Raw genomic sequence first — 16,461 nt, forward strand, 5'->3', positions numbered from 1 at the left:
TTCTAGTTTCTCCACACCAAACTGGTCAAACCAAGGGCCAGATTCAGAAAGAATAGCTTAAGTTTAGGTGGGTGCAGCGCATCTCATATACGCTACACCGCCGTAACTTAGAGAGGCGAGTACCGTATTCACAAAGAACTTGCGCCCTAAGTTACGGCGGCGTATCTTAAATGGGCAAGGCGTAAGCCCGCGTATTTCAAAGTAGGCTGGTAGGGGGTGTGTTGTATGGAAATGAATCGTGACCCCACGTAAATGACGCGCCTAACCAACCATGCTCAGTATCACGCCGGCTCAATGCTTAGTCGACGTGAATGTAACCTACGCCCATCCCCATTCACGTACGACTTACGCAAACGACGTAAAATACGACGCTGTTCCGACGTCCATACCTTAACATGACTTACCCCTGCTTTATGAGGGGTAAAGTTACGCCGGACCGACGCCTTACGTAAACGGTGTAGCTAAATCCGACGGGCGCAAGTACGTTTCTGAATCGGCGTATCTACCTCATTTGCATATTCGACTCGGAAATATACGGAAACGCCCCTAGCGGCCAGCGTAAATATGCACCCAAGATACGACGGCGTAGGAGACTTACGTCAGTCGTATCTTGGCCGAATTCAAGCGCAACTGATTCTAAGAATCAGTCGCATAGATACGACGGCGCTCATTCGGACATACGACGGAGTATGTCCTTTCTGAATCAGGGCCCATGTCTTTATGAAGGTGAGTTTGTGCATAGGGGCACGGTCATGCTGAAACAAAGAAGGGCCTGAACAGAATTTATTTTTTTAGGTTTTCTAAAATGATAATAGGGCAAGTTACATACAATTAGTGCTTAGCGGAGGGTATCATGTAAACAAATCCATCCCCGAAACAAGAGCACTTGGACCTAGAGCAATTCACAAATTAAATAAAGTAACAATTTTCTGCCTTGATGCCGCCATGGTCCATATTTATCCTCATTGATTGTCTAAAACTTCCAACATTTTTTTAGGAGCAAGAAGGTATATTGACCCCTGCACTTTTATAATATTGTTTAGTATTGATATTGTTCTGCTCTAAAATGTGACTATTTATGGAAAGATGTTCAGTTGCTTTATAATATTACACTGTTCTGAGTTCTAATAAAGATATTTTTCTATAAATATTTATTGCATTTATTTAAGAAAAATTGTTAGTCATTTGCCCTTCTAATAAAGCAGAACTCCAACTTAAATATACCAATGGTATTTAACCCCTTCACGCCTAAAGGTAACACAAATTTAATGCCTAAGCACAATTTTTCAACTTTTACATGTGTTAGTTAACCTGTACATATCATCACAACTACTTTCTGCATCCAGATGGATTATAGAGTGTTTTTTTTTCAAGAAAAATCAAGCTTTCCTTTGGGTGGTAAATGGTAATGGAGATCGCCTGATTTTTTTTTTATTATCATAGGAAAACTGGCCCAAATAGTAAAAAAATAAATCTTTATTTTTTTTAATTTAGCTGTATATTCAGTGGGGTAGATTCAAGAAGCAATTGCGCCTGTGTAACCATAGGTTACACAGCGCAATTGCTTACTTGCCCCGGCGTAACGAGTGCTCCTGATTCAGGAACCTCGTTACGCCGACTGCAGCCTAAGATCTGCACGGCATAAGGCTCTTATGCCCGCATACCTTAGGCTGCATTCTTGCGGTGGCCGCTAGGTGGCGTTCCCGTTGTGCTCAGTGTATAGTATGCAAATTGCATACTAACACCGATTCACAACGTTGCGCGAGCCCTGCGTACGTAATTTCCGTTGTTTACGTACGGCGGTTTTCGCGCAAGGCTGCCCCTGCTATTAGCAGGGGCAGCCCATGTTACGTATCCCTGTCGTTCCCGCGTCGTGAAATTTGAATTTTACGTAGTTTGCGTAAGTGAATCGTGAATGGCGCTGGACGCCATTCACGTTCACTTTGAAGCAAATGACGTCCTTGCGACGTCATTTGCCGCAATGCACGTTGGGAAAGTTTCCCGACGGAGCATGCACTCTACGATCGGCGGGGGAACGCGCCTAATTTAAATGATTCCCGCCCCCTACGGGATCATTTAAATTGCGTGCTCTTGCGCCAGGGATTTTGCCGGCGCGCCCGCGCAATTTACGGAGCTTCTGCTCCGTGAATCAAGGCAAATTTGCGGGGGCGCAGGGCAAAAACGTTCTACCTGAATCCGGGCCAGTGTTAATAGCCTACCACCAAAGAACAACCCAAAATAAATGCTGTGTTTTGCCCTGCTGACCCTCCTGCTGTATTCTGCCCTGGTGACCCCTCTGCTGTATTCTGCCCTGATGACCCCATTGTACTCTGCCCTGGTGACCCCCTACAGCACAGGTGTCAAACACAAGGCCCGCGGGCCAAATCTGACCCTCCAGGCCATTTCATGTGGCCCTCGCACCTCTCATGCAGCTGCAGGAGATCTTCAGCCCTCCTCTGGTCTTCCTCCAGACCCCTACTTTCTGCTTCCAAGCAATGCATCCAGCTTCTTCCCAGTAGCAGCAAAAGGAAAGGGGGGGCACTGTGATGTAAGGGAGGGTGGGGGACTCAACTTCTAATTGGTGGGTTGGCTCTTAACATCTAATGCAAGGGAAGGGCATGCGCTGGACATCTAATCTTACAGATACAACCGGCCCTTTTGAGGGCAATCATAATGCTGATGTGGCCCACAATGAAATTGAGTTTGACACCCCTGCCCTACAGTATTCTTCCCTAGTGACCCTCACTGTCCTCTGCCCCGGTGACCCCTTTGCTGTAATCTGCTCCGGTGACCCCCCTGCTGTCTTCTGCTCTATTGATCCCTCTGCTGTATTTTGCCCTGATGTTCACATTGTACTCTGCCCTGGTGACCCCCCCCCTACTGTATTCTGCCCTAGTGACCCTCACTGTCCTCTGCCCTGGTGACTCGGGAGGAGGCCTGGAAACGTAATTGAAGGATGCACCATACACTGAGAGGCTTGATAGTGATCGACTGTCAGATCTGAGTTCTACAGAAGTGAATCTGGAGAGATCCGGGTGCTGAATCCTGTGTGAAGAGGATTCTGGACCGAAAGTGTCTCATCGTAAAGGAAGGTCTGTGGCAGACACTGTACTTTATTCCGTGCGCCATTCCGGCTGGTGATAGGCCAGTCAGAGGGACCTATCCGGGGGAGCAATACCCACTCTGGCTAGAGTGGCGACGAGAACTGTTTGCTGGAAGCAGGAGTGTTTCCAAATTGAGATTATGCACCTGAACCTATCTACTTGTTTACCCTTCCACCCCTTCTAACAGGGCTGTTTTAATGAGAGGGCACACCTGGGCACTGCCCAGGGGCACCATCTGCATAGGGGGCCCCTGCCTAGGGTGACCATGTGTCCCGTATTGCCCGGGACAGTCCCGCATTTTGCAGGCCGCCACATCACCGCTTTACTCACTGACAGTATTTGTCCTGGCCGGGAATGCCTGGAGGAGCACTCCACCCCTGCTTGTGAGTGGATAAATCATAAATCCTGCCTCTTGTGTCCAATCACTGTGCTGTGATTCGTTACAGCACAAGCTGATTTTTGTGAAGGGAGGGTGTCCCTGAATGGTAGTTTGGAAATGTGGTCACCCTACCCCTGCCCCTTCCCCAAAGCAGCTGGCCCTTGAGCCTGGGCTGCCCCTCTACATCCCAGATATCCCCCCAGCACTCTGACCCCTCTACACCCTAGATATCCCCCCAGCACTCTGACCCCTCTACACCCTAGATATCCCCTACCTCCTACCTACTTGATTTCTGTTTACCTGCACTGTTTCCATTGTAGGGGCCCCAGAGCATTACTTTGCCCAGGGGCCCATGATGCTATTAGGATGGCCCTGCCTTCAACAACTTCTTCTTTCCTAATCAAGTTCTGCAAATAAATTTAAGAAAAAGAAGTGTAAAGTGTGGACATTTAACTTTTTCAACTCTCTTCTATTACCCTGGACGGTAAAGATATAGAGGTAACATGCTGCCCAAAATACTCAGCAGCTCCTTCGGGGGTAAGTGCTACATTAGGAAAGTAAGTTTTAATTTTTATTATATTATTTAATGCTATTTCGAAAAATAATTGCTGTTATATCTACAGCTTGCTGATCACGCCAATTTTCTGTGATCTGTTGAGGTAGGTACATTTTAAAATGACAATTTTTTCATGACCCTTTCTTGACTGCCCCGGCTTTCCTTGAACTAAGCTGTTACGAGGCGGCAAGGTCTGCCTAATTATATGACCACTGCGATTAGCTGTCACAGTGGGCACATGATCGAGTGCCGTTTCCGCCAATTTCCTGATCATTAGCATAGACCAAGAGCCGTATCTGCCACACTGAGATTGATCTATTTATCCCATCCTCTATATCAGGGGTCATCAACCCCCGGGCCGCGGCCCACTGCCGGGCTGTGGCCTGTTTGCAGCCGGGCCACGAAGGCTGCACTATCTGATAGGAGTGCAACGGATCACGCTATGCGATCCGCGGATTGCTGCCGCGGCCATAGCATTAGGAAAGGCCGTGGCTTCGGCCTAGCTCTGGAGCCACGGCCATCTTGGTACACCCGGCGGTGGCCCTCCTCTCTGTTTACACCCACAAAGGAGGAGGAGCCCGCGCTCGAGGGACATACACGCCGCTGTCTGAGGTCTGCACTACTGAGGGGTTACTGTCTGAGGTCTGCACTACTGGGGGGTTACTGTCTGAGGTCTGCAATACTGGGGGGTTACTGTCTGAGGTCTGCACTACTGGGAGGTTACTGTCTGAGGTCTGCACTACTGGGGGGTTACTGTCTGAGGTCTGCACTTCTGAGGGGTTACTGTCTGAGGTCTGCACTACTGGGGGGTTACTGTCTGAGGTCTGCACTACTGAGGGGTTAGTGTCTGAGGTCAGCACTACTGAGGGGTTACTGTCTGAGGTCTGCACTACTGGGGGGTTACTGTCTGAGGTCTGCACTACTGGGGGGGTTACTTTCTGAGGTCTGCACTACTGGGGGGTTACTGTCTGAGGTCTGCACTACTGGGGGGTTACTGTCTGAGGTCTGCACTACTGAGGGGTTACCGTCTGAGGTCTGCACTAATGGGGGGTTACTGTCTGAGGTCTGCACTAAATAAAAAGCTGCATCTGATGGCAGGCGGCGTGGCAAGTGACAATCCGCATCGTGACGTGGCATGTGACACTCTGGCACATTCTGCATTATGGTGAGTTTTCATAACTATTTCATTATATATTACAATGTAATAATATAAATAATGATCTTCAATCATCCTGACATCATATCAATGATGTGCCAGGATGATTGAAGCACCAACACCAGCCATTGCCCCGATAAATTGCCCGCGAAAAGCCCCCCGGGCCTTGGCACAATTTTCTTCAACAATGCCGGTCCCCAATGGCAAAAAGGTTGGGGACCACTGCTCTATATGATTTATAAATAAATTAAACAGAATTGTCCCAGGACACAGCCTTGGGGTACCCCACTTACCACTCCAGACCAGTCTGAGTATTCATTATTTATCATCCTTTGAACGCACCCCTGTAATCGGTTTTCTATCCAAGAACAAACCCTATGGTCCATGCCTACAGACCTCAGTTTGTAGATTAAGGGTCTATGGGGAACTGTATCAAATGCTTTTGGAAAATCTAGATACACCGAATCCACAGACCTACCTTTTTTTTTTTAAGCAGTAACGTTTTTTTTATTGACACAGTAGCAAGTTACAATGCAATGACAGTCAAAAGGCAAAATCTGTACACTCCATCACGGGTTACATCAGCAAATCAGTTAGGAAATCAAAAGAATATATGGTAAGAGGGATCAGTTTGTCAAGTCAGTGCGAATACCATCCTACAACCATATGAACCCCATCCCCCAAGAGAGGGGGGGGCAGGAGGGAAACCATATAACGGGGGGGGGCAGGGAACGAGGGGGAAAAAAACAAACAAGGAGGAGAGGGGCCAGGGTCACCCACAACCCTACCCACCATCCACCACTTACAAGGGAGTCAATCACCAGGGGGGGACTCAACCGGAAGCATCGACCCAGCTCGACCAAATTTTGTCGAACTTTGTCGGGCAGTCGATTGACACTCTGCCAATCGAAGACCGCCAAAAGGATCCAGTAGGAAGTTCCGGTCCCCTCCAACGTAGGAGAATCTCTCTCCTTTCGTAGAACAAAGCAAAAGTGATACAAAGCTTAACATATCTATCCCCCTCAATCTCACCCAGATAGCTAAGTAGGAATATGCGAGGATCCATCGTTAAAGCGGAGCTCCACCCTAAAGTGAAACTCCCGCTGATCAGAACCCTCCCCCCTCCGGTGTCACATTTGACACCTTTCAGGGGAGGGGGGTGCAGATACCTGTCTAAAGACAAGAATTTGCACCCACTTCCGGCCACACAGTCTACCCGCAGACTGTGTGGCCGGAAGTGGGTGCAAATTCTTGTCTTTAGACAGGTATCTGCACCCATTTGCGGGTAGACTGCGGGCAGAACGTCAGTTCCCCCCCCCCCCCGTTGTGTTCTGGGAACACTTGGCTCCCAGAACACATCGGGAGCCAGTCAGACAGTGCAGTGCGACTCGCGCATGCGCCGTAGGGAACTGGGCAGTGAAGCCGGAGCACTTCACTTCCTGGTTCCCTCCCTGAGGATGGCGGGGGGCAGCAGAGTGACGAGTGATTGCTCATCGTCTGCTGCGGACGGCGCTGGACTCCAGGACAGGTAAGTGTGCTGATATTAAAAGTCAGCAGCTGCAGTATTTGTAGCTGCTGGCTTTTAATATTATTTTTTTCAGCGGACATCCGCTTTAACTCCACTCCACAGAGATCGGACAGGGTGTCGGCCACCTCCCGCCAGATTGTGCACAGTTTGGGACAGGACTATACCATATGAAAGAATGTCCCCATCTCAATTGAGCAACGGGTATAGAGCAGGCTCCTAGAGGGATATATCCCAGCCAGCCTTTGCGGTGTGTAGTAGGCCGTGTGTAGGAGGAGACACAATCCTCCCACACCTCCTCGTCAAGGTCTGGAATGTCCGTACTCCATTTACTCAAGGCCCCAGTCACATCCGCATCACGAGTCACCGTGAGTTGGATGTAAAGGGAAGAAAGGGGGCTCACCATCACATCCGACACCAGGAGGCGCTCAATGGAATCCGTTTCAAGAGTCACTGGGTCTGGGAACTGTGAGGCAAGGGCATGTCTTAGCTGCCAGTATTGGAATTGGAAGGAGGGGGGAAGGTGGTAAGTCCGTCTCAGCTCCTGGAACGTCATAATCCTACCATTCGGCATCACATGCCAGAGAGTGAGGATACCCCTTCGTGCCCATAATACAGGATTGGGAATCGTGTATAAGTGAGGAAGAAGGGGATTAGCCCACAGGGGAGTATGGGGGAGACAGACCCGGGCTTCACGCCCCTCGCCCTGGAGGAGTGCCACACCCATAGGACAGTCTTCATAGGTCCAGTGACCGAAGGGTGCGCCCCACAGCCTCTAAAAAGCAGGTTGGAAAGTGCCGCATATGAGCCAATAACAGCGGCCTCCAACATAATGGCCAGGTTTTGTTTGGATTAAGAAAACCACCACCTAACTGTGATTAACACCGCCGCCCACTAGTATAACAGGAAATTTGGAATCGCCAGCCCCCCGCTCGAAAATGGAAGATAGAAGATGCGGAGGGACGCCTCGCCCAGATAAAAGTTGTAACTATACTATCTAGTTCCCGAAAGAAGGAACGGGTAATAGGGGTGGGGGTCTGCCTGAAAAAATATAACAGTTTGGGTAGGTATATAATTTTAATGAGATTTTTCACGTCCCACAGGTGTGAGAGGGAGATTTCACCACGTCGCACATTTCTTGTTCAGTTGGTCCGGCACCGGAAGCACATTCTTAGTTAGATAGCTCCCTGGCTCTAGGCCCACTCGCACCCCCAGATAGGTAAATTCCTCCACCCAGCGAAGGGGCATATGGCAGTCCACCCGGGGCACCGACGGATGGAGCAGGAAGAGTATTGACTTGTCCCATTTAAGTCGGATCCCCGAAAATTTACTGAAATTGTCAAAGTGGGCGAGAGCAATTCGCAGGGATGCAGAGGCGTCCGCCAGGTACAACAGAGAGTCACCTGCGTATAAGGACAGTTTTTCCTCCAGGGGACCCACCCTGATACCCATGACCCCAGAGTCCCTCCGCAGATGGGCGGCCAAGGGCTCGAACGCCAGAGCGAACAACGCCGGGGACAAAGGGCAACCCTGCCTAGTCCCCCTCCCTAGGGAGAAGGAGTCCGACAGAGTGCCGCTGGTGAGGACGCGCGCCCTGGGATGAGCATACAGCAATTGTATCCAGGAGAGGAAACGGGGACTGAAGCCAAAACGAGAGAGGACCGTCCAGAGGTAGCCCCACTCGACCGAATCAAAGGCCTTCTCAGTGTCGAGTGAGGCCACAACTCCAGGGCTGTCTGGGCCCGCAACCGCTAAGTGGGTGTGCAAGCGACGCAAGTTTATATCCGTGCCGCGGCCTGGCATAAAGCCCGTCTGATCCGGATGGACCAAGGCCGTGATGACAGTATTTAAGCGGTTGGCGAGCACCTTTAATGAATATTTTAGCATCGACGTTGAGAAGAGAGATGGGTCCGTAGGATGAACAGAGGGTGGGGTCCTTACCGGGCTTAGGGATGACCACTATTACCGCGTCACTCATTGAGTCCGGGAGAACTCCGGACTCCGACACCCTGGACAAAAGGGACTGTAGTCTAGGGGCAAGATCCTCCATATGGTTTTTATAAAATTCAACCGGGAACCCATCCGCTCCCGGTGTCTTCCACCCCTGCATCATCTTTAATGCACGTTGGATCTCTTCCAGTTTGATTGGAGCATCTAATATTTTCGCTGAAGAGGGAGTTATAACGGGAACATCAACAGCCTCAAGGTAATCAATTAAGTAAATTTGTTCATAGGCTACTCTGGAGCTATAGAGCCACCGGTAGTAGGTGGCAAAGCATTGGTTAATTTCCCTAGGGGTAGAATGAGGAACTCCATCATGATCCAAAACTTGGGCGATGGTGGTGACTCCACATTGTTCCCTGGACAGCCAGGCCAGGAGTCTGCCCGTCCTCTCTCCCTGTTCAAAAATATGCTGCGACTGGTGGAGCAATTTTTTTTTTCTGTCAGAGATGTCCGCAGTAGGAGAGTCAACAACTGCAGTCGGGCATAGTGGTGAGGATCCCGGGTCCTAACATAGAGGGCCTCCTATCTACACGCGTCCCCCTCAACTCTAGTAAGATCCATCCCTGCGCTCCCTCCACACTGCGGCTATGATCGACTGATAATGTCCCCTGGAGGAGGCCTTGAAGGCGTCCCACACAGAGGTCTCCGCAGCCGTACCCGGGTTGTCAGTCCAGTAGTGTCGAAGGGACTCATGGAACCGGGGCTCCACCTCCGCATCCATTATCCAGAACCTGTAGAGTATCCAGAGTTTGTCGGTCGGGTCCGTCGTCACAGTGAGGGATTAAAGTAGTGGTGTATGGTCCGAAATACCCCTAGGAAGAATAGTGACGTCCCGGACTCTGGGCAAGACAGGGGCCCCCACATAGGCCAGGTCGGGTGTCTCCACCGCCACACATCAGTGAGGCCATATGTATCAGCCCAGGCCGCCAAACCCTGACGGGTTGCACCAGTTGTGGCACACCTGTCCATAGCAGAGTCCGGAACGAGGTTAAAAACACCCATCAGTACCACATTGTCAGAGGGAAATTGCGCCAACTTGGTCAAGAGCAGATTCAAAACTCCAAGAGATGCAGCAGGTGGTAAGTACAGGCCGACCAGCTCCCACAGCATTTTTGGATAAACGCATACAGTATCACAAACCTGCCATCTGGGTCAAGAATTAAGTCAAGGAGCTTAAAGGGGAGCGACTTGAGAACAAGGACACTGACACCCCTGGCATAATTCGAGTAGGTGGAATGGTAATGGTGTCCCACCCATGGTTTCTTAAGGCTGAGGGTCTTGCAGCCCATCAGATGCATCTCCTGCAACACACACACACGAGGATGGTATTTCTTAATGAATTGAAACACTAAGGAGTGTTTAATCGGGGAGTTAAATCCCTGTGTGTTCCAGGAGAGGACATCAAGAGCAGTGAGATAAAAACATTGAGGAGCAGCAAAGACCAAGAGCCATGGGGCGTTCCGAACAGCCAGTACAGGACTGAGGAAGGGACCATGTCTCCACACTAATACAGTTAGGTGGAACAAAAACAGTACTGTCATGCAACGTAAAACAATAAAATTGGAGCCAACAGGGCAGCCCAACACATTCAACCCCCCAAAACGCGGAGGAGAGTTTGCATCCCAAAACTAACCAGCCCTTAGGCCAGACTTGATGGCAGTGAACAAAGGGCTGTCCGCCCTTCTAGGTCAAAACAGTCAAAAAGGTTTCCTGAGATATCCGGTACAGGAAAAATGGCGTAGAGCATCCGGAGCCCCGGGGATACAGAACTTCGGAGGAGCAATTCCTGAGTGTCATGGTATAAACTTCAGTCCAACAATAGGATGGAAAAAACAGTATCATGGGGGGGGGGGACTCCCTGTAGAAACAGGCTCGGACAGGAGGGAGCGTGCCGGGATCAGGTCCACAGTGCAGGTTCATAAACTGAGTAGCCAGTATAGGTAGGGGGGGCTGAAGAAGCCCCGGTGCACCCACGATGCTCCAGCGGCGCTGGCAGAGTCCGCCAGGGACAAGGCGGGAAAGGGAGAGACCAGGAGCTCAGCTCGGGGAAAGAGGGGATACACAAACCAAAGGCACCCCACCACCCACCTCCCCACCCAGCAAAGGGGAAACCCATAGCCACCAGAACACCAGAGCCAACCGGGGACAGTCAGACGACCAACCCCAAAGTGTAGTCCCATGAAGACCGCACCGTGACCCAGCATCCCTTCAAGTAAAACAGCAGGGGCCCCCATGTGATATACTCACAGCCCTGAGCGCAAAAAACAGGTGTGAGGGAACTCAGCGTGGCAGTGTCTTTGTCCAGGCCACTGCATCTTTGGAGGATGTGAAGAACTGCGTGCGTTTGCCATCATGCACCCTCAGTTTAGCAGGGAATAGCATGCTGTATTTGATCCCTTTCTACCGGAGCAGAGCACGGACATGGTCAAAGGACTTGCGCTGGCGTTGTGTCTCCACCGAGTAGTCTGGGAAAATAAGGAGCCTGGTGTTGTCAAACTTCAGCTCACCCTGTAGGCGGGCCGCACAGAGGACCGTGTCCCTGTCCTGGTAATGGAGGAGCTTAAAGATGAAGGCGGCGCTCTGGTCGCGGGCATGCGGTGAGCCCGCTCAATTAAAAAGTGCCGGGAGAAGCGAGCCTTGGGAAGCAGGGAAGGGAGCAGCTGGTCCATGAAAGTGACCAGATCTGCTCCCTCCGCGCCCTCCGGCAGGCCCAGGACTGGCAAGTTGTTGCGCCGGTTCCGGTTCTCGGCGTCCTTGGCCCTGGTCTCCAGAACTTTCACCCTGGTTTTTAGGGACAGCAAATTGGAGTGATGAGCTCTCTGGGTGTCCTCCGCACCGGAGACCCTTCTCTCCACCTCCGCCACCCGGAACACATCCATGTCCTGGTGGATGAGAGCCGTCTCGATCTGGACGTGGTCAATCTTAACGGTAAGGGTAGATTGGCAGTTTGCGATGGCCAGCATCAGAGTGTCGAAGGCCGGGGAGCCGGCAAGGATCGCGCCATCCGGCGGGGCCTCCTTTTGAGCTTCCATGCGGCAGGCTGAGGGAAAAGCAGTAGGCCCGGGTTTTGGTGGGGTATGCACAACAGGCGTATTCTTTCTCCTCCAACCTCCGGATCTGGTCCCTTGCATACCCCGGGGCTCAGGAAGGCAGGACACGTGTTGTGAAGGCGAATTGCGGTGGTTCCACACCAGGATTAGATAAGGATACGAATCTGGACCAGGAGCTCTGCAGTTACACGTCTGCTCCCATCGCCATCTTGGACACGCCCCCACAGACCTACCTTTATGTAGATGGCAGTTCACTTCCTCGTAGAATGTTAACAGATTGGTGTGGCAAGAATGACCTTTCATAAATGCATGCTGATTGCTACTAATGATACTATTTTCATCCACAAATTCTTTTAGACATAGTCCCTTATCATCCCCTCCAATAGTTTATATACTATCAATGTTAGACTGACTATCCTGTAGTTTCCAGGAATATATCTCTGCTAGTTTTTAAATATTGATACCAAGTGGGATTTTCAACAATCAGCTGCAGTCTGCTTATATTTAGTTTGTTAGGGTCCATATTTTGTATATCGTTGATTAGGATTACCAAATGAGGGACTCTCATTGAGGCCTTCCTCCCAATTTCCTATTTTTATTCCTGCAGTCGCGGCTCATTCATTAAGGGGCACACGGGTGCCACCCCCCCATCCATGCGTCTGTCCTCCTGATCTACATGCAGAGTGCCGGACGCATGGGGGGGGGGGCTAAAGCAAGTGATTAGAGCCAGAGGCTCTAATAGGCTTTAAAAAAGGGTGGGCTTGGGGCGAGGACTGTGCCCGAAGCCCACCCAGTTGACAAAAGCAAATTAATATTCGCTATTGTGACACTGAATCTCCTCCCAGTCAATCAGAAAGCAAGTCATGAGACCCTTCACCCAATTTGGCGAAAGGAGATCTGACTGGATTGGCCACCAGGATGAGGAAGAGGGAGGAGATGCTGGGGAACCGAAGCCACCAGGAGGAGAAGGAGGGAGGCGATGCTTGGGAACCGAAGCTACCAGGAGAAGGAGGAGGGAGGAGATGCTTGGGAACCAAAGCCGCTAGGAGGAGGAGGGAGGAGGCGCTGGGGAACCAAAGCTGACAGGTAGAGGAGGAGGGAGGAGATGCTGGGGAACCAAAGCCGCCAGGAAGTGGAGGAGGAGGGAGGAGACGCTTGGGAACAGCAGCCCCCCGGAGAGAGGCCACTGCCCGTGAGATGGGGCACCTGTGACTCGGGGGTGGCGGCAGGTGGATTGTTTGTCGCCCCCCCCAAAAAAAACTACTGGCTGCCGCTGCATTCCTGTCAGTATGCTGTTCACAAAAATTAGGAATAGTGGTCTGGCTATAACCTGACTGAATTCTTTGAGGACTCTTGGGCGTAAGCCATCTGGTCCTGGTGATTTAGTAGAGCTCGATCTAAACATGCTAGGAGCCAGCAAACTCTCATTGAGGCCTTCCTCCCAACTTCCTATTTTCATTCCTGCAGTCGCAGCTTGTCCATTAGGGGCACACGGGCGCCACCCCCCCCATCCATGCGTCTGGCCTCCTGATCTACATGCAGGGTGCTGGAAGCATGGGGGGGTTTGAAGCAAGTGATTAGAGCCAGAGGCTCTAATAGGCTTCAAAAAAGGGTGGGCTCGGGCGCAGAGGACTGTGCCCGAAGCCCACCCAGTTATGTGACAATAGCAAATGAATATTTGTGACACTGATTCTCCTCCCAGCCAATCAGGAAGCGAGTCATGAGACCCGACCATTTTGGCCATCAGGATGAGGAAGAGGGAGGAGATGCTGGGGAATCAAAGCCGCCAGGAGGAGGAAGAGGAGGGAGGAGAAGCTTGGGAACCAAATCCGGCAGGAGAAGGAGGGAGGAGACGCTTGGGAACCAAAGCCGCCAGGAGAAGAAGGAGGGAGGAGATGCTGGAGAACCAAAGCCGCCAGGAAGAGGAGGAGGGAGGAGAAGCTGGGGAACCAAAGCCGCCAGGAGGAGGAGGAGGAGGGAGGAGATGCTTGGGAACCAAAGCCGCCAGGAGAAGAAGGAGGGAGGAGACGCTTGGGAACCAAAACTGCCAGGAGAAGGAGGAGGGAGGAGACGCTTGGGAACCAAAGTCGCCAGGAGGAGAAGGAGGGAGGAGATGCCAGGGAACCAAAGCTGCCAGGAGGAGGAGGGAGGAGACGCTTGGGAACCGAAGCCACCGGGAGAAGGAGGAGGGAGGAGACGCTAGGGAACAGCAGCCCCCCGGAGAGCGGCGGATGCCCGTGAGATGGGGCGCCTGTGACTCGGGGGTGGCGGCGGAGAGGACTGTGCCCTGAAGCCCACCCAGTGTGACAATAGCAAATGAATATTCGGTATTGTGACACTGATTCTCCTCCCTGCCTATCAGGAAGCAAGTCATGAGACCCGTCACCCAATTGGGGAAAAGGAGATCTGACCGGATTGGCCACCAGGAGGAGGAAGAAGGAGGAGCCACCATATTTAAAGATCAGTAAGTTGAAATATATTATTTTTGTTAATTTTTGTAATTAATCAGCCCTGACTGAGGGATTTCCTGGACTGAGCCCGGCACTTCAGCAGGTATTGAGTATTGGGAACGGTATTTCCAATTTCACCTTGCTCCACCTTATTCACATAACGCTCTCATTATACAAATAAAGCTTTTAGTTTAAGCGAAACTCCCAACGTACAAAACATCACAGCTAGTTCCGGGAGAAGACAAAGACGGCTTTTTTCACATAATAAAAGAACTGTAAATATTATTTCATAGGTGAAACCATAGATACCTAATCTGAGACAAAATGAAACAGTATACTGGCTGAAAGAAATACATAGAAGAACATTGAAGAGTGACGGCAGAAAAAAGAGCCAAGTGGAGCATCAAGTCTGTCTCAATTTTTGTTGTATTTATTTTTTTGGATTTTTTTTAACTTATTTTTTTTTTACTTTTTTAATAATCAATATTTAATTTTTTTTAAAAGATACAAACTATTGTGATCGTTGATTTCAGGTAAGGAAACCTAACTTGCAGACCAAATCAATTTGCATTTTTGTATAGGTGGACCTTATTGTCATCTCCCCATCTTTTACGTAGTTTATCTAAACCCCTGATTTTAGAAAATCTGTATTACCATTTGTAACGGAATGACCCGGGACACCCAGAGACTTTGTGAGGATGGGGGATACTCCTGTGTCAGCGTCACTGATAACTCTTGGGTCTGAGTCCACCCTGTGCCCTTTGGGCATGGGGTGGCAAGTGAATCATAATTAATGTATTACATGAGATGGGACATCACTGATAGTTCGTATTGCAGGATTTTGAGATACTGCAAGATGTTGGCCCAACCAGTCAATAGTGACTCATTCTATGATTAGCCCTGACTAGTGACATGCTAATTGAGTCAGGGCCTGGAAGACATTTCATTGTCCTTGTGTAAAGGTGTTCTAACGGACAGGTGTTAATCCAGGTCTGCTCCCAGAACTCTAATTATGCATGCTAAATACTGTTTATGTGTGATAACACTGTCTAAAGCCTAGTGATGCTCAGAGGTGTGAATAGGTGTCAAGCTGTTGTCGGAGACAGAACGTCTGCCTAGGGAACTCAGTGTGTGATGGTGTTTTGTTTGTTATGCTGTTAATGAAGGAATGTTTAGTAATTAGCCTTAGTGTGTGATTAGGGGGGTGGAGATCTCATTGTTGCTTTAATGCCTTGTACTGTATATAAAGCTGAGAAGAAACTATTAAAGTGTCATTACATTTGGAACAAGTACAGAGCTGCGTGTCTCGTCTTGATTCTGGGCAAATGAAATGGGATCGGGTCCTGTCGGTTGGAGTGTCGATAAGCTGTCTTGGATGTGATGGAAGGTCGTAAACGGTGGTGACCGTTACACCATTATTTATACAAATATATATTTTTGTGCTATCACCCTTATGAACCACTAAGTGCCCCTAAAAAAAGCATGCAAAAACTTCCTGACTAATATTTAATTAGGTACAAATACTAGACATGTGCACTGCTGAAAAATGTGTTATAGCTAGATTCAGAGAGACTTAGGCTGGCGTATCAGTAGATACGCCAGCCTAAGTCTGAATTTGCGTCGGCGCTAATTTAAGCGTATTCTGGTAACCATATAAGCTTAAATTAGGCTCAGATACGAGCGGCGTAAGTGTCTTACACCGTCGTATCCTAAAGTGTAATTTTTAGGCTGACCGCTAGGTGGCGCTTCCATTGCGGTCGGCGTAGAATATGTAAATCACTAGATACGCCTATTCACGAACGTACGCCCGGCCGACGCAGTACAGATACGCCGTTTACGTAACGCATTATCAGGCCTAAAGTTATTCCATCAAATAGCTGGAATAGTAATGTTAAGTATGGCCACCGTTCCCGCGTCGGAATTTGAAAATTTTATGTCGTTTGCGTAAGTCGTCCGTGAATAGGGTTTTACGTCATTTACGTCCACGTAGAAATCAATAGGACCGTGCGGCGTACTTTGCCGCAATGCACACTGGGATATGTAGGCGGACGGAGCATGCGCCGTTCATAAAATACGTCAATCACGTCAGGTCAAGCCCCATTAACATAAAACACGCCCCCTCAGCCGAATTTGAATTAGCCGCCCTTACGCCCGCCCGATTTATGCTATTCCGCCGTAACTTAGCAGGCAAGAACTTTGTGAATCATGTACTTGCCTCGCTAACTTAAGGCGGTGTA

The sequence above is a fragment of the Rana temporaria genome, chromosome 3 (genome assembly GCF_905171775.1).
Source record: "Rana temporaria chromosome 3, aRanTem1.1, whole genome shotgun sequence".
NCBI lineage: Eukaryota > Metazoa > Chordata > Amphibia > Anura > Ranidae > Rana > Rana temporaria.